Genomic DNA, 25,598 nt, shown 5'->3' on the forward strand with positions numbered 1-25,598 from the left:
TTCTGTTTTCATGAGATAAACAAGGGCAAAACCATTATTATATTTACCCTTATTAAATTCTTTTATTTGTTGTTTACTAATCGTGGACCCACAAAACTCATTCTCGATACCAAGTGGATAATATTCTTCCTTACGAGACTGATTTAATTGTTCCATGTCTTCGAGGTTAATTTTAAATGACCAATTATACCCTAAATCATTCATATCATACCCCCATTGTTCTATTCTCATGAAAACGATACGCCCTTCTTTATAAAAATTTATTTTAATTCGAACTGTGAATTCTGTATGACCTGGAGATAATATCAACACTTCTGTATCTTTGGAATACACAGCCGTTTTATTTAAGGATATATATTGTGATAAATCGCTTAATCTCACCAAGTCATTCGCGTCACTCGGGCTTGGATAATTTTTTAATTTATAAGCATTTTTCATGTTAATATTTTTGGTTATATTATATTTATGTCGTTCAGCCTGTGCCTTTGTGTAATAATTTGATAAATCAATATCCAGTTCTTGAGATACACCAAAGATAGAACCATCTTTACCAACATAAGTCATTTATATAAGATTAAAAATAATATCATAAAAAATTTTATTTTTGTTGAGTTGAAATAACACATATAGGCATAATTGACCACAACACTTGGAATTTAATTCTTGGACTTGAAATGTTTGATAAACACCATTCTGTAAGAATTTTATGACTTCAACAGGTGGTGGAAGACCAAAACTATCAAAATAATATTTGTCTTGACTATTAAAAATACAAACCCAATGAGAACCGTTCCCATTATTATCTTCTAAGTTCATAATAATATTCTTTGTATGTTTAGGCACATTTGTTAATTCATCTCTCATACAAATAACCACATTATGAATTTTTAATTTCTTACAATATTTCACAAGTTGTAAATTTGATGTTGTATTCTTTCCAAATTCTTTCAACCACTCATCAATGCTCATTTATTTATTAGAAAGATATAATCCATTACCTCTTTTCGTTAATTTTACACCTGCTTGTGCTATAGAAGAAAGCATATCTCCAACTAACAATCTCACTTTATCAGGCAGACCTTCAAGTTTTTCAGCAAAATCTACAATTACACCACTTCCACTAATTTGTTTCTCCAACTCTTTGTTATGTCTTTCCAATTCTTTTTGAGCCTGGAGTTGAGCCTTCCTTTCGTTGGCAGTTTTCACCGCTGTTGAAATACCACCCGTCAATGCTCCAACCGCACTTAAACCAGCAAATAAAGGAATTAGAAATGGGAGAAATCCTCCACTCGTCTCTCTTATTGAATATTTTTTCAACATTGGTTTTGTCATTTTAATTTTAAGTGAGCCAGTGTCATTCAAGATTTTAACCTGTTCTCTTGTGAGCAAAACATCAATTCTTACTGCTCCTTTTCTCTGAATTGTATTAACGTTAATCATACAAGGCTTTTGATTTTGAACACAAGATGATAGTTTATGAAGATTGATTTGATTAACATATACCCCAGTTGGTACTTTGCCACTCATTTATTTAACAAAAAATTATGTGAGACTAATCATCACACCATTATCTGTATTAATCTGCAATTCTGTTTCTTCCAAAAGCAAACAATATGTATCAACTTCTTCACTCTCTCCTCTTTCAATGTATAGGGAAGTATCCACTCGATTAGACTTTATAGTTTCCTTTTGAGCGCTCAGGTCAAACACATAGATTGTATACAAACTTTTAAATGCTGTCATATCCAAAATAGGTTCTTTATTTCCATTACTTTCACACACCTTTTGGTAAGACTTGTATGCTTCAGCAAAATCATTTTTTCCCAATTAATTTCCAATCTATCTCGTGGATAAAATGTTCCATCTAGAGAAACGCGAAGTTGTTTCACCTTAGCATTATCACTCAATGCATTATTCTTATCAGTCGCAGTATCACCATCTGGCTTTTTAAAAATGATCCACAGATATCGTGGCTTTCCTTCCAGAACACCCAAATTCCACGTGTAAGTAGTTTGGTTGAGTTTAACGTGTTGACATCTTCTTTTGAGGTATGATACACTGAGTGGTTTCTTTGAGTTAAGTCTTCGATTCAACATCTCTTCTGTTTTAAGATTAGGAGTATATTCACTGATATACCAACTCATCTCCTCAATTACAAATTTATTCTGATCACTAAAAGCATTACCAACACCAAAAAGCAATCTATTTTCATTATCATTCCTTTGTAGTTGAAATCTAATTTTAAGACCATACAGAACTTTATCATGATCACAAAATCCAAATATACCTTTACGAGGAACTGCCACAGTAAAACTATTTACTGCTTTTGTATCATCATTATACATTCCTTTCCTTTGAGTATATCCAGGGTCTGTGTTTGTTCCCCTTGACATATCAGGAATAAAACCTTCGACAGACCCCTTTCCCATTCTATCACTGAATGTATAGAGTGTAAATTTCATCATTTCAGATACAGCAGAGACATAATCAACCACTTCAACTTCTTGTGTTCCAATATACAAACACACACTATCAAACATTTTCCAGAAGAAATCATTTACAAGTGTAGCGTTTGTGTTATTCCCAGCTTTAGTGAATTTAAATTTACACAACAAGAAACTTTCAGAGAGATTCAAATAGGTTTGTTGATTATTTTTTTCAAAACTTTTTGTACCATTCGTATTCCAGTCTGTTCCAGTTATTGCATTTACCTTGAAGTAATCTTCTTTTTTAGTGGAGTTTGAGATAATAAGAGTATCATCCAAATCATAGATACTATCAATTGCTTCCATACTTGTATTTATTTAGGAAAAAAGATGTTAAATCTTTTGAAACCCTGATCCAAGTATTTGAATTATTTTCTGTCGTTCTTGGGGGGACAACTGAGTTTTGCTTTTCTTAATTTCTTTTATTGCTTGTAATTTATGAGATTCCTTCTGAGCATCTTTTATACTCTTTACAGCACCTGCTACATTTCCCACAGCAGAAGCAGTTGAACCAATTCGATCTTTATGTTTAAGAATAGTTGAACTAATACCCATGAGAGTATCAATTATCCCATCTCCTCTAAATTGATGTCCAACACCCCTTTGTCTCTTAGGTTTATAGTATCCTCTACCAAGATACATACCTTCACCCTTGTAGTATGGGGAAAGGAACATCCCATCCCCTGTAATTATTTTATATTTTCCCAACTCGTGTTTCCTCACAATAACCATCGTATTTATTTATTGAAAAACTTCACGTAGGTGAATTCTGATGGATATAACTTCTCCATTTAAAGAAATCACACGATTATCTTGGTCGGTTATCCTAAAATTTACTCTGTGTATGGTTTTTCCTGACACAGGTAGATAAACCAAATTTTTAGGTTCCATATTGAATTTATAACCAATTGGGGTTGAGTATGCGCTGAATGAAAATATTGTATTTGGTTTTTTTCCATCATTATAAGCACCATCAATCAAATCACAGTGAATTAACACTGAATTTATTCCTGAGGATATTTGAATGACATTATCACTGTAAAACGTCCCATTAGTTTCAATCTTTTTTGAGGAGAAACCCAATAACTCTCTAAATGAATTATCAATTGTGAAATCAACCTTGTAGTTATTTTTAACTTTAATCGTTGATTTTGATGTATGTTTTTGAATGTTTATAACAATATTTTTTGGTTCATCACCCTGTTCTTTCATAAGACGAGCAATTTCGGAAGATATTTGAGAAATCTCATATGCTCCGGGTGAGACTGTTATCGTTTTGTATCCACTTCCCGGATTATAACTAAACTTGTCATTTTTCTCGGTTATATTAAATAAGGTATTATAAGTTTCCATGGACAATAAAGATGCCTCATATTCTTTTGTTGTGTCAAGTTGTAGTGGGTATGGGAATGAAGATGTGTGGTCGCTTGTTGTGAAATTGAAACTAAGGATTGTGCTTCTCATCTTATTTAATATGAGATAAAATGTCTTTATATTGATATTTATTAATTATTTTCATGTTCATCAACTGGTCTAAAATGGCTGATGCTTCATTAAAACAATTGTTATTTCCAGCCTTCTTACTGCCTAACAACAATAACAGTCTATTGACTAATTGCGATGAGTTATTTGGAAGAAAACTACCACCTGAACAAAGGATACTTAAAGCTTGAATAATATGTTTCTCCTTCTCATTCTTCCTACTTTTACCAGAAAGAATAACCTTATAATTTAGAGTGTTCAGCAGATCAATATATACTCTATCATCATTATTTTCCATATCCAATGGTTTATCAATATACTTTGATTCATCCCTCACAGTTGAACCTTGTCTTCCATCTTTAGTGAGAAGAAACATTAATCTCGGAGTTAGTTTAACAGGGGGTTGAGCAGAACCCAAGAACCTTAATTCATCATTAAATATCAATACCTTTTCTTGAAGAAGATGAAATATTGCTGGTTGTTCTGTTGGAATGAGTCCTGCTTTGGTTTTTGAATCCGCTGAATATTCATTGTTTTGAACAGCATTCACAATATAATCAGGGGGTTGATTAATCTCTTCCAGTTGTTGAAATAAATCTTCATCATCATATTCTAATTCTCCTAAATGCTCTAATTCTTCCTCCGTCATTTGATCAAAATCTTTTAACATTTTAAGTTTTTTAGGAATATATTCTACTGTGGGAACTGTGGAAACATCTTTCATTTTTTCTTGGGAAGTTTTTAAAAGTGGTTTAAAAAATTTCTCTTGTTTTCTTTCAAATGCTTCTTCGCCTGTTAGTTTCTGTCTGCGTTTCTTCTTTATGTCTTCCTGTTGTTTTACAACTTTTGAAACCAACTCTTGATGTTCCTTAAATCTTCTTGCTCTTTCTTTTGCATCCATTTATTTATTGTAAAATATCATTTAATGAATTGTAAAGATCAACAGGGAAATTTTCCTTTTCTTCATCATTCAAGTAGATGTGTTCAAATAAATCCTTTTCTTTAAATATTTCATCAAATTCTTTATTAACATTAATGCGAGTTGTAATTTCTTCTTCACTAATCCTTGCATCTCTGCTTTTCATACGTTTGCGTTGAGTTTCTTCATCAACATCAAAACCGAATGATAAAATCTTCACTCCGCTCAGATATTTAATAATTTGTCTCGTTCCTTCTGGATTAGTTTCTAATATCCCAACACCACCAGATTTTAGTTTCCTTAACTCACTCTTACAATGTGAATATTTTGTTGTACCAAGAGAAACCTCCTCAAATATTTGTCCTTCATTCCTCAATCGCATATGTTCCTCCAATGAAATATAGTGATAATCTTCACCTTTTACTTCTCCAGGTCTTATTGCTCTAGTTGTTGTTGATACAATGCGTATCACGGGGTGTTTTTTTAAGTAAATTTACAATATTCTCATTTGTACTACACAAGAACCTTGATTTATGAAAGTTTTTTCCAGAAGCAGATTTACCCACAAGATTTATAATAATAGTTGTCATTTATATATGTAATTGTTTATAAAACAAAAAGTATATCCCTTAATATCTCATCTTGTTTCACAACAATATATTTATATTTTTCAGTCGTGTGCTTCATGTAATCCTCAAATTTCTTTTTACTACATAATGTAGAACAATTATCTCTCCAAAAATTATTGATATCTATTGAGTTTAACTTGAATAAAATAAAAGTATTAGCATTGTTTCTGATGGAATGACGAGGAAGTTGAAAGTACGATTGACTAAGATAAATACAATTACAAGAAGAATGTCTCCCTCTTGTGTAGTAGCTGTCCATTACCGTTTGGTTTCTCTCATTAACACAATCATCAAAGATAACGAGGTTCTTTTTTGATTTATCCAAATCTTGGGGAGACGGTATATCATCCGTATTATCACTAAGAATACAAGTTATAGGATTTGATTTCTTTTTACATCTCTGTGTATCACAAAATAGTTTAATTATATCTTCAATGTTATAATCATTTAGGTTTTTTTGACGTTTAAATAAACCGATTATATCTTCTTTTTGAAGACCAGCATTAAAACCTTGTGAGAGTAGTTGATACTCTGGTTGAAAACTCGACTTTGTGAAAATTATTAAATTATCATAATCTAAAAAGTTGGGAGTGAGGAGCATTTTTAAAAGTAAGCAGGTTTTTCCACATCCACTTGAACCAACTATGAGACATCTTAATGAATTTGGAAGATTTTTATGGTTGTTAAATTTTATCTTATTTTCCCAAATAGGTAAAAAATCATTCATTTATATATTTGGAAAACAGGTTATTTAATTTATTATTGGCTTTTTTAGAAACTCTATATTTTATCCTAAGTTCAGGTTTAATTTCAAGATAATCCATTATTTTATTTATACAATATCTTGTGTTGATATTTCCCTGAAAATTACATCCATGAATAATATATAACAACAATCCTTTGAACATTTCTCTTATACGTTCAGTTTCTTCCCTTGTAAGGAAAGGTGTGTTATCACCCTCATACTTTACATTCATTTCTCTAATCAATCTTGTAAAGTAATTCATTTTTGGTGTAAATCTAAAAGAATTATTTTCCTTTTTATATTTTTTATTATCATTAATTAGAAGATAATCACAGAATATACATTGTTTATAGGCTTTTGACTCTGTGTTTAATCCCCGTCTTTCACACACAGGACAATTCTCAAATTTGTCATATGGAGAATCAGGAAAGTCTAGCATATTTATAAAGTAAAACTTTACTTAAACTGAAATTCATCTATACTTTCAGTTGTATATTGACTCATATTTAATAATATTACCATCGATATCGATATACTTTTTTTCATTATCAGATTCAACGACAACATTTTTTATATTAAAGGTAATTTTAAAATGATCGTTAATTAATATTGAACGAAATGTCATTTCACCTGATATATTAACATCCTTTATTTCATCAGGATTTACATCTTTAGGGTTGTTGAAAAAAATACAAATTTCTCCTTGCATATTACAGATGGTCTTATCTTTTCTTTCTAAAGCTTCATCCATAAGGTTTTTGTTTTTTGATACTTTTTCTTGTTTCATTGCTTTTTCTAGTTTTGAATATATTACTAGAAGGAGAGGAGAAACTTTTGTTAGAGATACTTTAATTGATGTTCTACCAGGTATACTAAAAGCCCTTCCACTGAAGGAAATTGAAGAACTCATATTATTTACCATAATAGTTTTTATCCAATAGTTGTTATATTTATCTTTGTTCAATTTTACATCCTTGACATATTTCTCAGTATCTTTAACAAATGAAGAGATTGATTGAAACTTGTCTTTAGTGTCTTGAAACATTGTATTTATTAAGTGAAAAAGTTGGAGGATAAAATGGTTTTAAGCACAGATTCACCTGTAAAATAAACGAAATTTTCATCAAGAAAATTTTAGTTTAAGCAAAGATTTATTATATAAATATGGTGAATACAACATACTCCGATGTTTGTAATCACAAATATAAACATTATAGAAAACACCTCTGAACCAACAAACACACATTTAATCTGTTTCATAAAATATCTCCTCTTGAGTTGGAAAGAAAACATTGTGATATCTGCTCAAAGGATGTTTTGAAGAGTAGTTATAATAGACATCTTCAATCACAAAAACACAAGAAAAATGAGTTTAAAGTAAAGGGAGACTATTATATTGAAAACACTGATGGGGCATTTAAAGGGCATATAAAAATAAGGATTTTTCAATTTGGAGAACCCGGTCCATCATCAATAGCTGAATCAATTGAAATAATGAAACCCGATGTTGAAAATTTTATTAAAAAGACATTAAAAGAAATGAAAACTTTAAAGTTTTATATGGGAGTGAAAATGAATATGAAAAGACAAGATGAAGAACAAACTCCTTATATGAGAACAGATCTTCATTTTATAACATCATTTCAAGATTTTTTGAATAGTGGGGTTTATGAAGAACTATCAAGACAAGAGGAGGATGTTGATAATACAGTGGTAGGAAGTGGATTCAATATTTAAAAAATCATCTTTTTAGATATACACATTCTAAAATCAAACCCTCTTAAAGCTTCTTCTTATATTGAATTACCAAAAGAAATAAAACTAAAGAAGGCAGTTGTTAATATTAAGAACAATGATAATAAATGTTTTCTCTGGTCTGTTCTTGCTCACTTTCATCCACCAAAATGTAATTCAGAAAGAGTAAAACAATATATGAAATATGAGAATATCTTGGACATTAAAGATTTTAAATTCCCAATGCCACTAACAGATATTCCTAAATTTGAGAAAAAGAATAATCTTTCTATTAATGTATATGGATTAATGGATACAAACAAAGTTCGAATATTAAAAATTTCAAACAACTATAAAAATGAAGAAACACACATTGATCTTTTATATTTTAATGTTGGAAAGAATTCACATTACACATACATCAATAATTTATCAGGATTAATCTCTTCTCAGGTATTCAGAACAGCAAACAAAATATATCCTTGTAAGCGATGTCTTAATTCATTTCATACAAAAGAACGATGAGAACAACATTCAAAATATTGTAGTAATCATAAATCAGCTGTAATTACAATGCCTAAACCTGGTGAAAAGATTTATTTTGAAGATTATAATAAATCTATCATGCACCCATTTGTGATATACGCTGATTTTGAGAGTATCCTTAAAAAGATTAATACTGCTTCTCCTAATCCAAAAGAATCATATACAAATAAATATCAAAAACATATTCCTTGTGGTTTCTGTTATTATATCAAATCATCTGTTGGAGAAAAGTATAACAAACTTGAACATTATCGTGGAAAAAAGCTTCACAAGAGTTTATAAAACGATTAGAAAAGGATTGTATAAGACTCACTAAATTATTGAAAGAAACAAATGAACCGATGAAATTAACCAAAGAAGAAAAATTAGAATTTAGAAAGAACAATATCTGTCATATTTGTGAGGGGAAATTAAGGAGTCTAAAGTTAGGGATCATTGTCATCTTACTGGTAAATATAGAGGTCCCGCTCATTCCTGTTGTAATCTTAATTATAAATTACCTTCTTTTATTCTAGTCTTTCTTCACAACAGCGCCAACTATGATACACATCTATTTATAAATGAACTTTCAAAAACACCAGGGAATATTTCTGCCATAACAAACACAAGTCAAAAGTATATTTCATTTACAAAAATGATATTCACAAAACCTTTAACTCGTATTAGGTTTCTAGATTCTTACAAGTTTATGGGAACACCACTGGCTGACCTCGCATCAAATCTAAGCTCCACGGACTCTTTTCCAAATCTTAATTCATTCTTTCCAAAAGAGGAAATTCTCACTAAAGAGGAAATTCAGATTAAAGAGAGAATTCAAAGTAAAGAGGAAATTCTAATTAATGAGGAAATTAATGAAGAAATTCTAACTGAAGATGAAATTCTAATTATAAAGAAAATTCGAACAATGAATGAAATTCTAACTAAAGAGGAAATTCTGATTAAAGATGAAATTCTGATTAAAGAAGGAATTCTCACAAGAGAGGAAATTCAAACAAGGAATGAAATTCAAAGTAAAGAGAAAATTCTTACAAGTAAGGGAATTTATCCTTATGATTATATGGATTCATTTATGAGATTTAAAGAAACACAACTTCCATCAAAAGAAAGTTTCTATAATAACCTTTATGAAGAAGAGATAAGTGATAAGGAATATAAACACGCACAAGAAATATGGAAAATATTTTAGATAAAGAACCTTGGAGAATATCATGATTTATATCTAAAAACAGCTGATGTGTTTGAAGCTTTTGGATCACTCTGTCATAATAAAAATTGTTATGGATTAGATCCTGCCCACTATTTCACAGCTCCTGGTTTAGCTTGGAGTGCAATGTTGAAAATGACAAAACAAGATATAGATTTAATCAGTGATGTTGATATGCTTTTGATGATTGAGAAGTCCAAGAGAGGTGGAATATCACGAGTATGTTCAAAAAGATATGCTAAAGCAAATAATAAATATCTTCCAAATTATGATAGTGAAAACGATAGTAATTATTTGATGTATTTTGATGCTAATAATTTGTATGGATGGGCAATGTCTCAATCTCTGCCTTATGGTAAATTAGAGTGGGTGGAAGAAAAGGATTATGAAAAGGCTTTGATGAATATTGTTATTTCTTCTCAAGAGGAATTGAATGACGAAGAAGAAGGTTATTATTTTGAAGTTGATTTGAGGTACCCGAGTGATCTTCATAACAAGCATAAAGATCTTCCTTTTGCATGTGAGAAAGAAACCCCAAAGAAAGAATGGTTAAGTGATTATCATAAAAGTTTTAATATTAAAGGTAAATCAACAGAAAAGTTATTAACAACATGCTATGATAAAGAGGGATATGTTTTGCATCAGAGAAGCTTAAAACAGTTTTTGAGAGAAGGATTGAGAGTAGCTAAAATTCATGGAGTTTTAAAATTTAAACAAAGTCCTTGGGTGAAAAAGTATATTCAATTCAATACAGATATGAGAGCAAATACAAAAGTAAAATTTGAAGGGGACTTTTATAAAATAATGAATAATGCTGTATTTGGAAAGACTATGGAAAATGTTAGAAACAGGCAAAACATTAGATTCGCAACATCTTGGAAAGAAGCTTCGAGATTGATAAATAAACCAAGTTTTGAGAGAGAAGAGGTTTTTTCAGAGAACTTTTCTGCAATTCATATGAAAAAGGAAAGTATTGTAATGGATAAACCAATTTATATTGGAACAGCAGTTCTTGATTTATCAAAGATATTGATGTATGATTATTTGTATAATGACTTAAAGAAAGAGTATGGTGAAAATGTTTCATTGTTGTATATGGACACTGATAGTTTTATCCTAGATATAAAAACTGATGATGTTTATAAAGATATGAAGAAAAATATTGGAGTATATGATACAAGTAATTTCAGCAAGAAGAGTGAGTTATTTTCCAAAAAGAATGAAAAGGTTATTGGTAAGTTTAAGGATGAGTTGGGTGGAAAAGTAATGAGTGAGTTTATTTGATTGAGAGCAAAGGCATATGCTTATAAGTATGGTGATCAGATTGATAAGAGGTTAAAGGGAATAAAGAAATATGTAATAAAGAAATCAATAACTTTTAGAAATTATTATAATTGTTTGATGAATAAGAAAGAAGAATATAGGAAAATGAATACAATAAGAAGTTATAAACATAACATATATAGTGAAGAAGTAAATAAAAAGGCATTAGGAGCCTTTGATGATAAGAGATTTATTTTAGATAATGGAATAGATTGTGTTCCATATGGATATTGTATGATAGAGTGTATAAAATAGATTGTGTTTTAACGATGGGAAGATGGGTTAGGGTTTTTTAAGGGCTACCGCCGCGTTTTTCGCAATATATAAATGGTCAAACCAAGTATTAATCAAACTAAAGAGTGGAGAAAAATCTCAGTCTTGGTATATAAATGGAAAACATAATGAATGTGAAAAATATCAAATAAGTCTTATTGAAAAAATAACTAAAACAAAGGTAAATAAAACAAATAAGCGAATCAATTTAAAAACTAGTAAGTTAGAGGATGTAAAGAAAAAAAATGAATATCCTTGAATGGACTGAAAACTTTGATGGTTATCAATTGAACAATGAAAAAACAATTTACTATAATCTCAAAATGATATGTGGCTCAGGAGGTGGTCAAACAAGAGCATTAAGAGAAGTTTATCATTTCATAATGGCACAAAAGGGGTATCTTAAAAAATATAAAGATTCAAATGTTTTGTTTGTCAATATTTTAGATGGGGATTATTGTGCAAAGAAAATTAAACTATTGAAGGAATTTGAGAATGAACAAATGTTTATAGGTTCAATGAGTGAGCAAAACAATATGCATCGCTTATTTGATAAAGAGTGTCCCGGGGCTTAGACGTTTCAGATATTTCTTTAGAATCACCTTTAACAAATCTTTATCTTGTTGTATGGGTTATTTGAATAGAGAGCCCCTAGGTTAAAAGGGGAGACAAATAAATATACCTTGGGATAAAAAGGGGGTTTATTTTTAGGGAAAAAAAGGGAATCGCTGAAAATCCTCCATTCATTTACATAGGGACAAGTGAGCCAGAACCAGTATATTCACCCTACCAACGTGTCATGTAATGTCATCGAACATCATCATGTATTGTAATGTCATGTCAATAAACCATTTATAATGTATATTCGCATTTCCAGACTGCATTGCCACCCTGTCATATGTTCCCTTGCAAGGAACTTCAACACAGGAGGAGGATGTCCTCCTCCCATCCATTTGGGACTTGGACATCCCAGGCCATAAGGCCCATTAAAGCCTGTGCTCGTATTGCCAACATGTGGTTATATGTCCGTACTCTATCCTGTTTTTTTTATTCTGAGCATCAGGCAAGGAAGCAGCATTCAACATCAAGCAAGGAAGGAGCACTCAGCATCAAGCAAGGAAGCAGCACTCAGAATCAGACAAGGAAGCAGCACTCGGCATCTGGCAACGAAGCATCATTCAGAATGAGGCAAGGAAGCAGCATGTACCATTTGTAAAGTCCTTGGTATGACTCGGGCAGGGTTCAAACCACTGACCTTCCAGACTCACAACAGAGGCTCCAACCATTCCTCCAAAGAGTCCAATTCAATATTTGTTCTTATCATTTTGTTCCTCCTTAAAGTATACGTACTACTTGTATAATGTATCAGAAAACAACACAGTAAACTTTTGCAGAGGTGCACATGAGGTGAGGTGCAAGTTCCTTCCGGTCCAATAACTTTACAGTTGACTCATAAATTCACTTTTTGGAAAGGGTTGCAGCATTTGCATAGGTCAACAATCTCTCTTGGTTTGAACCGATTCTACAAAACAAAGAGAAAACACAGGTAAGAGTTCATTCTGTTGTTACCTCCACCACTGAAGGTGAAGGAGTTGATGTTTTCACCCCTTTCTCTGTTTGTTACTTGAAGAAATCTACGATTTTGTCAAGTATGTTGGTCGTTTCAGTTTGTTTGTTTGTGTGTACGTCTCTTTCTACAGGTCGCATTTCGAGTCGGAATGTCATGGAACTTCACCAATGGACTTATTGGCTACCAGAATAGAACCCTATAACTTTTGGCATGTCAAAGTCAAAGGTCAGGAAAAATTCCTGAAAATCGCAAAAATCCGTATCGTTTGGCATGGGCCGATTTTCAAAAATTCATGGCTTCGCCAAATCTAAATGGATTCCTTTCAAATTTGAAACACGGACGTAGGAGGGGAGTATCTTTGACTGGATTAAAAATTGGTCACATCCGTTACGGATAACGGAGGTGACAGGTATTTTAATTTAATGTTTTGGTTTTTTTGTTTGTTTACCCTAAAAATTATGTTTAACCCCAAAAATACCTATTATCACTCAATATTCTTGATTGTTCGCGATCTTGTTGAATTTCGTCAAGCCTTGGTCTTTTGGGCCATTTTCATTTGTTTGTCTGTGTGTGGGATACCTCAAAAAGTTGTGGACGGATCTGGATGAAATGTCGTGGACAGGTTTGGTGTGTGACAAGGACAAACTGATTAGATTTTGGTGAAGATCCGGATCGGGATCTGATGACAAGAATTTTTAAATTAATTCTACACCATTTAGAGATCGGGCTCAAAACAATACCTAACATGGGATCTCAAAAATGTATTGAGCCAGATATGTTCTCGTGGATCAGGCATTAGTACGTGTGTCGATCGACGCATCACCTCGAGGAGGTTTCACCATTCACCAATTTTTTTTTACAGTCTTTACCTCGCCTGTTCGAAGAACAGAGAGCTATAGCGATACCCCCGGCGTGAGCATCAACGTCAGCGTCAGCGTGAAAATGTTAAAGTTTTTGGTGCAAGTTATTTAGAAGCTTGCTCTTCATTTAATATGTGTACTAGGATGCTGATATTTGGCATGGAGATTCCTTTGGGTATATTATTGATGTAGTGAAGTTGAAATTAAAAAATAATTTCAAATGTTTCAAATTTTTGACCTGTTTTGAACCTAACCTTTTCATAGCACATCAACGGCATTTGTTGCACATATACATCGCGGTGTATGCCCGGGTTAGAATAGGTGTACCATATCCCTGTGTGTCACAAGAGGCGACCAGAGTTGGCGTCAGGTAGGGCATCTGGCCATAAAACATTGCCTCAAGAAAAGCTAACCCCTGCACAGCAGGGAAAAATGGCTGTAAAAGCGGCTGCTGTTGTTGTTATCAACGTTAAAGTTTTTGGTGCAAGTTATTTGGAAGCTTGCCATTCATTAATATGTGTACGAGCATGCTGATATTTGGCCTGGAGGTTCCGTTGGGGTATATTATTGATGTAGTGAAGTTGAAATGAAAAATAATTTCAAATTTTAAAAAATTTTGACCTGTTTTGAACTTAACTTTTTTGGAGCACATCAACGTTAAAGTTATTTCCTTTCTAATGTTTTTATCAACCACACTATTTTTTACTGATTACAATATACAAATACATATATTGCTTTAAAATTATTTGGATCAGACTTCACTGCAATGCTTTATAAAAAATATGATTAGACTAGTCTTTCAAACACGATAAATGTATAAACAGGCGAGCATTGGGTGGCTTTGACACCAACTCTCTGGTTATATATACAGTAGCGGTACGAGTATGGGCCCACCTTCGGTTGGAAATTTAACGCGTTCATCATTCTACAAAATGAAACTTTCTTCGAGAACACACTGTACACTTGAAAAAAATTGGGATGCACTGTAACCATACTTAGCCTTGCTGGACCACGCAGTAAAGTTTTTGTGATGTAAAACACTTTCCAGCTTTGACTGGGATTATATAATTACGCTCACTTGGCACTTCTCATGAAAGAAAGCTGCATAAAGCAACCAAAAAAGGCAACACAAAACAAGATAATTTGGAACCAATATTTTAGAATTGGAGTATGGTGGAATTGTTGGCAAATTTCTGTCCTGTCCCACTCCAGTTTGAGGTGACACTCAGGGTGAATGAGTCCAAGAGGGAGGACTGGACAAAAATGACAGGGTTGATTAAAGGGTTAATTCGGTACTTATTATTTATAATTGATGTTGGTATCTGGCATTTTGTAACACCCTGTTTCATGACTACTTGGATGGTGTGTTTGGAGAGCTTCCTGTTTGCCAACACTAAAGGTCACTCTCCCCTCCACTCTATACTCATGACCTTTTATGCCTTTGTTAACCTTCTCCGAGCTCACCCTTCCTTCCCAGGTCATGTTCCACCCCCCTGTCCTACATTCTCTGTTTCACTTTGTGTTTCATCCCCAGTTTTTCCCTTTCTCTCCTTCCCTGTGTTTAGTTTGTTGCCAGCTTGTTCTCTCCCTGTGTGCTCTTCCTACTCCCATTGCTCTCATTCTTCCCCATCCCCATTCTTTCTCAGATTGTCCCTCTGTGGTCTCCACCTACCCTTCTGTTGGTGTGTATCTCCCGATTCCACAACGTTCACATTTATTCCTGCGACATGTCGCTCGTTCATAAGAGTTCAGCATGGTTGCAGTTGTTGCTGTTGTGGTTGTTGTGGGGTTGATTTTTTGAAAGGCACACCCATTGGTCGGACAGCTTCAGGACCCCGCCCACATTCGTTGTTGACTCCACCCACCATGACACCTTGACAATATAATATGACTGCCATCTTGGTTTTCTGAAGGCCCTGTCACATCAAGCCTGAAGGCCTCATGCTGATTATTCACTGCCCGGGTTTGTTGCATCAGATTCATGTTGGTTTTGTTTGGATCGAGCGTTACTCACGCTGAGGGAACCCTAAAGAAAATCGTGAGTAATCGATTTTGTGTCGCAGGTTGTGAACACAGTGTGGCCAGTCTCCTTGTGTTATGTTCTGACCGGTTCTGTGTTACAGCTCTTCCATGAGCCTCGACGACAAAAAAAGAATATATACAAATTTTTTCAGACATCACAATTTTAAACGATTTACTTGGTCTTTTTACACTTCAACACTTCAACACGAACATGTTTTCACATTTGAACAATTATCCACATTTTTCCACCACATGCTGACTCATCAATCCACATGGAATTATTTAATTATGTACAGTAGCATTTCATTACAACAAACTCATGGGAGAAATAGTGGATTTGATACGAGCGTCATTTTGCATCCGAGTGCTGTTGCTTTTAATTATTACTCGATGACCCGTGAACCCGTTGGGTTCCTGTTGTAATGGCGGTTGATGACAACAATCATTTCAAGAAAAAATAAGATAGCTCCAGCGAACGATACCACTGAGGTTGTTTGCATTGATCAAATTCTCCCGAAAAGTACTTGACTGAATCGGGAATTGATTTTTAAAATAATTTTTTCGTTGCCCGATTTGAATTCAACTTGACACTGCACACCGCAGAAGAATGGTGAGTTAGGTGGCCCTTAAATTTTTGCGCTATTTTGTACCATTTTGGCTGTATTTCAGGAACGCTCTTTATATATCTATATATATATATATATATATCTATATATATATATATATATATATATATATATATATATATATATATATATATATATATATATATATATATATATATATATATATATATATATATATATATATATATTCACAAGATGAGAGTTTAAGTGATATAGAGAAGATAAAGTTCAGACACATTTGTTCAGTGCAGAAAGTGATTTTAATTTTTAGAAAGCAGAATAAACCAGAAAGAAGCGAATGGAAACACAGTTGAAGCTGTTTGTGAGTGAGAGCTCACTTGTTTATTTGAAGGAAATACAGGGTGGCCATAAAGTCTCAAACCAAAGATAATGTTATACCATAGATAATGTCACTCTGTAACAGTTTGAAGATGTCCTTGACGAAAGACCAACGCGTGGAGTTGACACTGTTGAGTGGACGCGAGTGCCCGTCATATCAACCGATAGCAGAGCACATAAATGCGTGTCATCCCGGAAGAGTTGCCGTCTCTCATAGCACAGTTGGGAAACTGGTTCAAAAATTCCAGGATACAGGCAGTGTGTTTGATATTGTGCAGGGAATGATGGAAATGCTCCATTAATGCACCGCGTTCATTACAATTCTGCACAGCGCATTGAACTGTGAATTTCTCATGAGGGACAACACATTGAACGTGAGTAGGGTGAATATACTGGTTCTGGCTCACTTTTCCCTATGTAAATGAATGGAGGATTTTCAGCGATTCCCTTTTTTTCCCTAAAAATAAACCCCCTTTTTATCCCAAGGTATATTTATTTGTCTCCCCTTTTAACCTAGGGGCTCTCTATTCAAATAACCCATACAACAAGATAAAGATTTGTTAAATATCTGAAACGTCTAAGCCTCGGGACACTCTTTATCAAATAACCGATGCATTTTGTTTAGCTCACTCATTGAACCTATAAACATTTGTTCATTCTCAAATTCCTTCAATAGTTTAATTTTCTTTGCACAATAATCCCCATCTAAAATATTGACAAACAAAACATTTGAATCTTTATATTTTTTAAGATACCCCTTTTGTGCCATTACGAAATGATAAACTTCTCTTAATGATCTCATCTGACCACCGCCCGAGTTGCAAATCATTTTTGTGTATAAACCACGCCATAAAAAAAGTTTTGTTTCAAATGTTTTCAGTTCATGCCGTGAAAATGAGGAAGTGTTTTTTTTGACACGGTCGTGCTGTGTGAATGAGGAAGTGGTTTTGGATTGTCATGCTGTGAAAAATAGGAACTATTCTGTGAGACAAGGTCTCGTGTTTATATTTTATCTCAGAACACGAACTGAAAACATTTGAATCAAAACCATTTTAAGTATGTTTTGTAAATGATTCATACAATTTGAGAATATATCTCCCAGTTATTTTCCAAGCTGTCATTTCCTGTGTCCACACCCAATGATTAAGCAATCTCCTCATCGTTGCTTTATAAGTGATTCGCCAGACAAAGTTTCTGCCAGACGGGATTTTCATTTTTACAACTGAGACATGGACTCACTCTCTTCCGATGAAGACAACAGCTCACTACAGAGTTGGTAAGTTTGTGTATGGTTTTCTCTTTGAACGATGAAGCAAATGATTATTAATTAAATCATGATAATTCTGATATTTTTTTTTTTCCTGACAGGTCGTTGGAAGAAATTGAGTTTACATATCACGATGAGGTGCATCAAATGAATACTCTTATTGAAGAGATCAATGATTTTAGAAGAGAATTGAAAGACATTTATAATGAGTGGTACGAAGTCTTACCACGTCCTCTGATCTCGAAGGAATTAAACCAATGGTGAGACACGTGTGTGTGTGTGTGTGTGTGTGTGTGTGTGTGTGTGTGTGTGTGTGTGTGTGTGTGTGTGTGTGTGTGTGTGTGTGTGTGTGTCTCTCTCTGTCTGTCTTTCTACCTACCTCTCTCTGCTCTTATTGAAGAGGTCAATGATTAATAATGACTGGTACGAAGTCTTATCACGGTCTCTGATCTCGAATGAATTAAACCAATGGTGAGACACGTGTATGTGTGTGTGTGTGTGTGTGTGCGTGTGTGTGTGTGTGTGTGTGTGTGTGTGTGTGTGTATGTGTGTGTGTGTTGCTTTCCCTGTCTGTTTGTATCTCTCTGTCTGTCTCTTCATCTATACCCTTGACTTATTATTATTTTTTTTTTTCAGCACTATCACACAACATCAGCTGTTGAAGCAATCTTGTACAACACATGATTTTCTAGAGGTAAATGTTTCTGAATTATTATTAATATCACTCTCTCTTTAGAATGTCGTCTTATGTTGGTTGCATCATTAGTTTGGACGCGGTTTTGTCAGTGCACTGGAATTCATTTTATTGACCTTGAAAGGATGACAGGCTCCTGGTGTGTTAATTCAGTGGTCAACGAGGCTTACTCATATTACCATGTAATTATCTTTATAAAACCTAATTATTATCCACTTTTTGTTTCAAAACAGAATATGGTGTCTGAGTTTCGAAATCATAAGACATCTGAAGAAGATTGCTGGGAAAGATTATACATTCTCGCAAATGAATATTTAATATTTTCAATATTAATAAATTATATTTGTTTTGTTTACAATTACTTGATTCTGAATTTCAAGAAGAGGATCAAGACATGAACGAGAGGGAGGGGTTGGGGGGAGGGGGTAGGTGCGCTCCCCAATGACCCATCACCCCTCATCCCATCCCTCCCCTCCCCATGTTTGTGTGTGGGGAAGGGTGGGGGTGGGATGAGGGAGGTGGTGGGTCAAAGGTGGGGGCGCACAGGGGGATGAGGGGGTGGGGCTTGTGTGGGCGGGGCTTCGGTGGGGCTTGTGTGGGTGGGGTGTGTGTGGGAGGGCTTGTGTGGGCGGGGTGTGTGTGGGTTTGGCTTGTGTGGGCGGGGTTTATGTGGGTGGAGCTTGTGTGGGAGGGGTTTATGTGGACAGGGTTTATGTGTGTGGAGTTTTTGTGTGGAGATTGTGTAGGCAGGGCTTATGTGGGAGGGGTTTATGTGGGCAGGGTTTATGTGGGCAGCGGTTTATGTGGGTGGAGCTTATGTGGCAGGGGTGAATGTGGATGAGGCTTATGTGGATGAGGTTTGTGTGGATAAATGGATGGGTGGAGAGATGGGTGGATGGGTGGATGAGTGGAGCTTGTGTGGATGGGTGGATAATTCTTTAATTAAATAATCATGTTGTGTGTGGGGAACTAATTAACTAATCACTAATTATGTGAATATGATGAATATGGGTGGAGCTTGTGTGGGGTTTGTGTGTGTGGAGCTTGTGTGGAGTTTTTGTGTGGAGCTTGTGTGGGGTTTGTGTGTGGTGGGGTTTGTGTGGGTGGAGTCAAAAAGGGGCGGAGTCAAAAAATTTCAATTTATTGGAGCTTGTGAGGGGTTTGTGTGGAGCTTGTGTGGGGTTTGTGTGGGGTTTGTGTGGGCGGGGCTTGTGTGGGTGGAGTCAAAAAGGGGCGGAGTCAAAAAATTTCAATTTATCTTTGTCTTTTGTAATTCCTGTGAATAAAATGAACCTAAAATCTCTTCCCCTTCCAAATCATATATTTTATAAGTCCAAGGAACCGTATCTATTACATCAACAATTTTAAAAAGTTCTTTCGTCCATCGTTCAGTAAAACCCTTTGCAAAATGAGATTTCCACCTATATATTCTTACGATATCACCAACTTTGAACTTAGGTTTTCTGACATTAATCTCTTTTTCATTTTTTAATTTTGTAAATGTTTCTGATGGTTTCATATTTGTTGACGTGTGATTCGTGTCATTATACTTATCCACAATTTCCTGAATAAAAGATGAGCATTGTTGTGAACCGAGTTGTGTGAATTTTTTATATAGTCTCTCTTTTAAGGTACGATTAAAACGTTCAACAACAACTGCCTTCCCTTCATTAAAGGTACTGTATAATGTATAATTATGTAATTCATCAGCTAATTGCTCTTCAGTCTTAATGGCATCATTAGAGCCTATAAGTTTTTTGAATTTCCAAGTCCAAGTTTCAATTTAGCACTGATCATCTTCTTCACAATGAACCGATCAACTTTTTCTCTCAAGGTTGGATTTTGTATCAGAGACAAATTATACAACATTTCTCTATCGGCTTCATGCTTTTCTTCCAACGTTGTGGTATTTCCATAATCAATATCGTGTCTCATGCACACTTCATCAACTCTATTGATAGGCTGACTCCAGGATTTAGGATCGTCTGCCTCATATAATCTTTTATCCAAGTTTGTGCCTGGACCACAGAAAGAATACCCTGGAAGATGTAATTCCCCTGGTATTCCAGTAGTTGTAAATTTACTTCCTGATAAAAACTTTTGTATATCTCCTCCGCGTTTGTGTTTGGAGATAAATTGATTTTTTTTTGAACCACACACCGAACATATACCTTTTTGTATAACCCTGTTATTTTTACTTTTAATATATGAAATATTTTTAGTATTAGTTTTCTTTTTACATTTGAGACAATAAGTCATTTATTTATGAGAAAAATTCCTGCAGAGTGCAAAAACCTTTTTAGTTTCCAACATGCACATTTGAATCTTAATTTTTAAAACATAAAGAATCCTTAGAAATGCCTTCACTCTCTCCTCCATTTATTTAAGAAAAAAAAATAAAAATGAAAAACTTGAATTAAAATGAATATCTTGCCGATGTCAATATTCTTGTCGAAAGTATTGCAAATAGACTTGTCAATTCTTTGTTTTCCTCCTCGTTCGGTTTAGTTATTTTCTGTAATACCACCAATCTTTTTTAAATCTCACTGGTTTCCATATTTTGATATTTATTTAGTCTCGCTCTTTCCTCCCTCTCCTCCCTCTCCTCCCTCTCTCTTCTCTCTTTCCTCCCTCTCTCTCTTCTCTCTCTTCTCCCTTTCATCCCTCTCTCTTCTCTCTTTCCTCCCTCTCTCTCTTCTCTCTTTCCTCCTCTTTCTTCTCCTTTTCCTCCTCTTCCCTCTCTTCTTCAACTCCTTCCTCATCCCTTACTATCCTTGAATCGCTTACACCCCATAGAATATCATACATATATTCATCAGGATTTCTTGTTATTCCTGTATCCAAAATATTTTTTTTTACAACAGGAAACCAATAAAATTTATTTTGAATTTCTAAAAGAGCCTTACCTTTTCTCAACTTTATAATTTTTTCATTATTTAACATTCTAATTAAATCTAAAGTTGTCGGTTTATCAACATCAGCATAATGCCAATCTTTTATTGAAAATACCTCATTCTTATGTTGTAGAACATATTTATTAAAATACCGAATACCCTTTTCTTGAAGGTATGCTTGGACACAGAAATGATAATTTTCTTGAAGCCTTCTTGCTGTCATTTATGTATTAGAAATATATGTTAGAATAATATTATGGCACAAAACACCTCCCCATCTTCCCATAGTTAAATCATTTTGTATTTCCTTACTTATTATATATAATCCTGTTTTTTCTGTTTTCATGAGATAAACAAGGGCAAAACCATTATTATATTTACCCTTATTAAATTCTTTTATTTGTTGTTTACTAATCGTGGACCCACAAAACTCATTCTCGATACCAAGTGGATAATATTCTTCCTTACGAGACTGATTTAATTGTTCCAGGTCTTCGAGGTTAATTTTAAATGACCAATTATACCCTAAATCATTCATATCATACCCCCATTGTTCTATTCTCATGAAAACGATACGCCCTTCTTTATAAAAATTTATTTTAATTCGAACTGTGAATTCTGTATGACCTGGAGATAATATCAACACTTCTGTATCTTTGGAATACACAGCCGTTTTATTTAAGGATATATATTGTGATAAATCGCTTAACCTCACCAAGTCATTCGCGTCAGTCGGGCTTGGATAATTTTTTAATTTATAAGCATTTTTCATGTTAATATTTTTGGTTATATTATATTTATGTCGTTCAGCCTGTGCCTTTGTGTAATAATTTGATAAATCAATATCCAGTTCTTGAGATACACCAAAGATAGAACCATCTTTACCAACATAAGTCATTTATATAAGATTAAAAATAATATCATAAAAAATTTTATTTTTGTTGAGTTGAAATAACACATATAGGCATAATTGACCACAACACTTGGAATTTAATTCTTGGACTTGAAATGTTTGATAAACACCATTCTGTAAGAATTTTATGACTTCAACAGGTGGTGGAAGACCAAAACTATCAAAATAATATTTGTCTTGACTATTAAAAATACAAACCCAATGAGAACCGTTCCCATTATTATCTTCTAAGTTCATAATAATATTCTTTGTATGTTTAGGTACATTTGTTAATTCATCTCTCATACAAATAACCACATTATGAATTTTTAATTTCTTACAATATTTCACAAGTTGTAAATTTGATGTTGTATTCTTTCCAAATTCTTTCAACCACTCATCAATGCTCATTTATTTATTAGAAAGATATAATCCATTACCTCTTTTCGTTAATTTTACACCTGCTTGTGCTATAGAAGAAAGCATATCTCCAACTAACAATCTCACTTTATCAGGCAGACCTTCAAGTTTTTCAGCAAAATCTACAATTACACCACTTCCACTAATTTGTTTCTCCAACTCTTTGTTATGTCTTTCCAATTCTTTTTGAGCCTGGAGTTGAGCCTTCCTTTCGTTGGCAGTTTTCACCGCTGTTGAAATACCACCCGTCAATGCTCCAACCGCACTTAAACCAGCAAATAAAGGAATTAGAAATGGGAGAAATCCTCCACTCGTCTCTCTTATTGAATATTTTTTCAACATTGGTTTTGTCATTTTAATTTTAAGTGAGCCAGTGTCATTCAAGATTTTAACCTGTTCTCTTGTGAGCAAAACATCAATTCTTACTGCTCCTTTTCTCTGAATTGTATTAACGTTAATCGTACAAGGCTTTTGATTTTGAACACAAGATGATAGTTTATGAAGATTGATTTGATTAACATATACCCCAGTTGGTACTTTGCCACTCATTTATTTAACAAAAAATTATGTGAGACTAATCATCACACCATTATCTGTATTAATCTGCAATTCTGTTTCTTCCAAAAGCAAACAATATGTATCAACTTCTTCACTCTCTCCTCTTTCAATGTATAGGGAAGTATCCACTCGATTAGACTTTATAGTTTCCTTTTGAGCGCTCAGGTCAAACACATAGATTGTATACAAACTTTTAAATGCTGTCATATCCAAAATAGGTTCTTTATTTCCATTACTTTCACACACCTTTTGGTAAGACTTGTATGCTTCAGCAAAATCATTTTTTCCCAATTAATTTCCAATCTATCTCGTGGATAAAATGTTCCATCTAGAGAAACGCGAAGTTGTTTCACCTTAGCATTATCACTCAATGCATTATTCTTATCAGTCGCAGTATCACCATCTGGCTTTTTAAAAATGATCCACAGATATCGTGGCTTTCCTTCCAGAACACCAAAATTCCACGTGTAAGTAGTTTGGTTGAGTTTAACGTGTTGACATCTTCTTTTGAGGTATGATACACTGAGTGGTTTCTTTGAGTTAAGTCTTCGATTCAACATCTCTTCTGTTTTAAGATTAGGAGTATATTCACTGATATACCAACTCATCTCCTCAATTACAAATTTATTCTGATCACTAAAAGCATTACCAACACCAAAAAGCAATCTATTTTCATTATCATTCCTTTGTAATTGAAATCTAATTTTAAGACCATACAGAACTTTATCATGATCACAAAATCCAAATATACCTTTACGAGGAACTGCCACAGTAAAACTATTTACTGCTTTTGTATCATCATTATACATTCCTTTCCTTTGAGTATATCCAGGGTCTGTGTTTGTTCCCCTTGACATATCAGGAATAAAACCTTCGACAGACCCCTTTCCCATTCTATCACTGAATGTATAGAGTGTAAATTTCATCATTTCAGATACAGCAGAGACATAATCAACCACTTCAACTTCTTGTGTTCCAATATACAAACACACACTATCAAACATTTTCCAGAAGAAATCATTTACAAGTGTAGCGTTTGTGTTATTCCCAGCTTTAGTGAATTTAAATTTACACAACAAGAAACTTTCAGAGAGATTCAAATAGGTTTGTTGATTATTTATTTCAAAACTTTTTGTACCATTCGTATTCCAGTCTGTTCCAGTTATTGCATTTACCTTGAAGTAATCTTCTTTTTTAGTGGAGTTTGAGATAATAAGAGTATCATCCAAATCATAGATACTATCAATTGCTTCCATACTTGTATTTATTTAGGAAAAAAGATGTTAAATCTTTTGAAACCCTGATCCAAGTATTTGAATTATTTTCTGTCGTTCTTGGGGGGACAACTGAGTTTTGCTTTTCTTAATTTCTTTTATTGCTTGTAATTTATGAGATTCCTTCTGAGCATCTTTTATACTCTTTACAGCACCTGCTACATTTCCCACAGCAGAAGCAGTTGAACCAATTAGATCTTTATGTTTAAGAATAGTTGAACTAATACCCATGAGAGTATCAATTATCCCATCTCCTCTAAATTGATGTCCAACACCCCTTTGTCTCTTAGGTTTATAGTATCCTCTACCAAGATACATACCTTCACCCTTGTAGTATGGGGAAAGGAACATCCCATCCCCTGTAATTATTTTATATTTTCCCAACTCGTGTTTCCTCACAATAACCATCGTATTTATTTATTGAAAAACTTCACGTAGGTGAATTCTGATGGATATAACTTCTCCATTTAAAGAAATCACACGATTATCTTGGTCGGTTATCCTAAAATTTACTCTGTGTATGGTTTTTCCTGACACAGGTAGATAAACCAAATTTTTAGGTTCCATATTGAATTTATAACCAATTGGGGTTGAGTATGCGCTGAATGAAAATATTGTATTTGGTTTTTTTCCATCATTATAAGCACCATCAATCAAATCACAGTGAATTAACACTGAATTTATTCCTGAGGATATTTGAATGACATTATCACTGTAAAACGTCCCATTAGTTTCAATCTTTTTTGAGGAGAAACCCAATAACTCCCTAAATGAATTATCAATTGTGAAATCAACCTTGTAGTTATTTTTAACTTTAATCGTTGATTTTGATGTATGTTTT

The 25,598-nt window shown here is 33.6% G+C and overlaps 1 long non-coding RNA gene across 2 annotated transcripts in view; it reads left to right on the forward strand.

Moving 5' to 3' along the window:
- The window catches only part of LOC147011182 (uncharacterized), a 107,252-nt gene that overhangs the window by 60,711 nt on the left and 20,943 nt on the right, over nucleotides 1-25,598 (forward strand). The window contains exon 1 of one of the 2 annotated variants that reach the window (XR_015052447.1): nucleotides 14,393-15,809. The exons of the other annotated variant lie outside the window; for it this stretch is intronic. This is a non-coding gene — a long non-coding RNA (uncharacterized LOC147011182). Of the gene's footprint in view, nucleotides 1-14,392; nucleotides 15,810-25,598 lie in introns of those variants that run through there. 2 annotated transcript variants of the gene reach the window in all.

The sequence above is a fragment of the Eptatretus burgeri genome, chromosome 16 (assembly GCF_056783735.1).
Source record: "Eptatretus burgeri isolate ZD-2024b chromosome 16, Ebu_testis_v1, whole genome shotgun sequence".
Classification (NCBI taxonomy): Eukaryota; Metazoa; Chordata; class Myxini; order Myxiniformes; family Myxinidae; genus Eptatretus; species Eptatretus burgeri.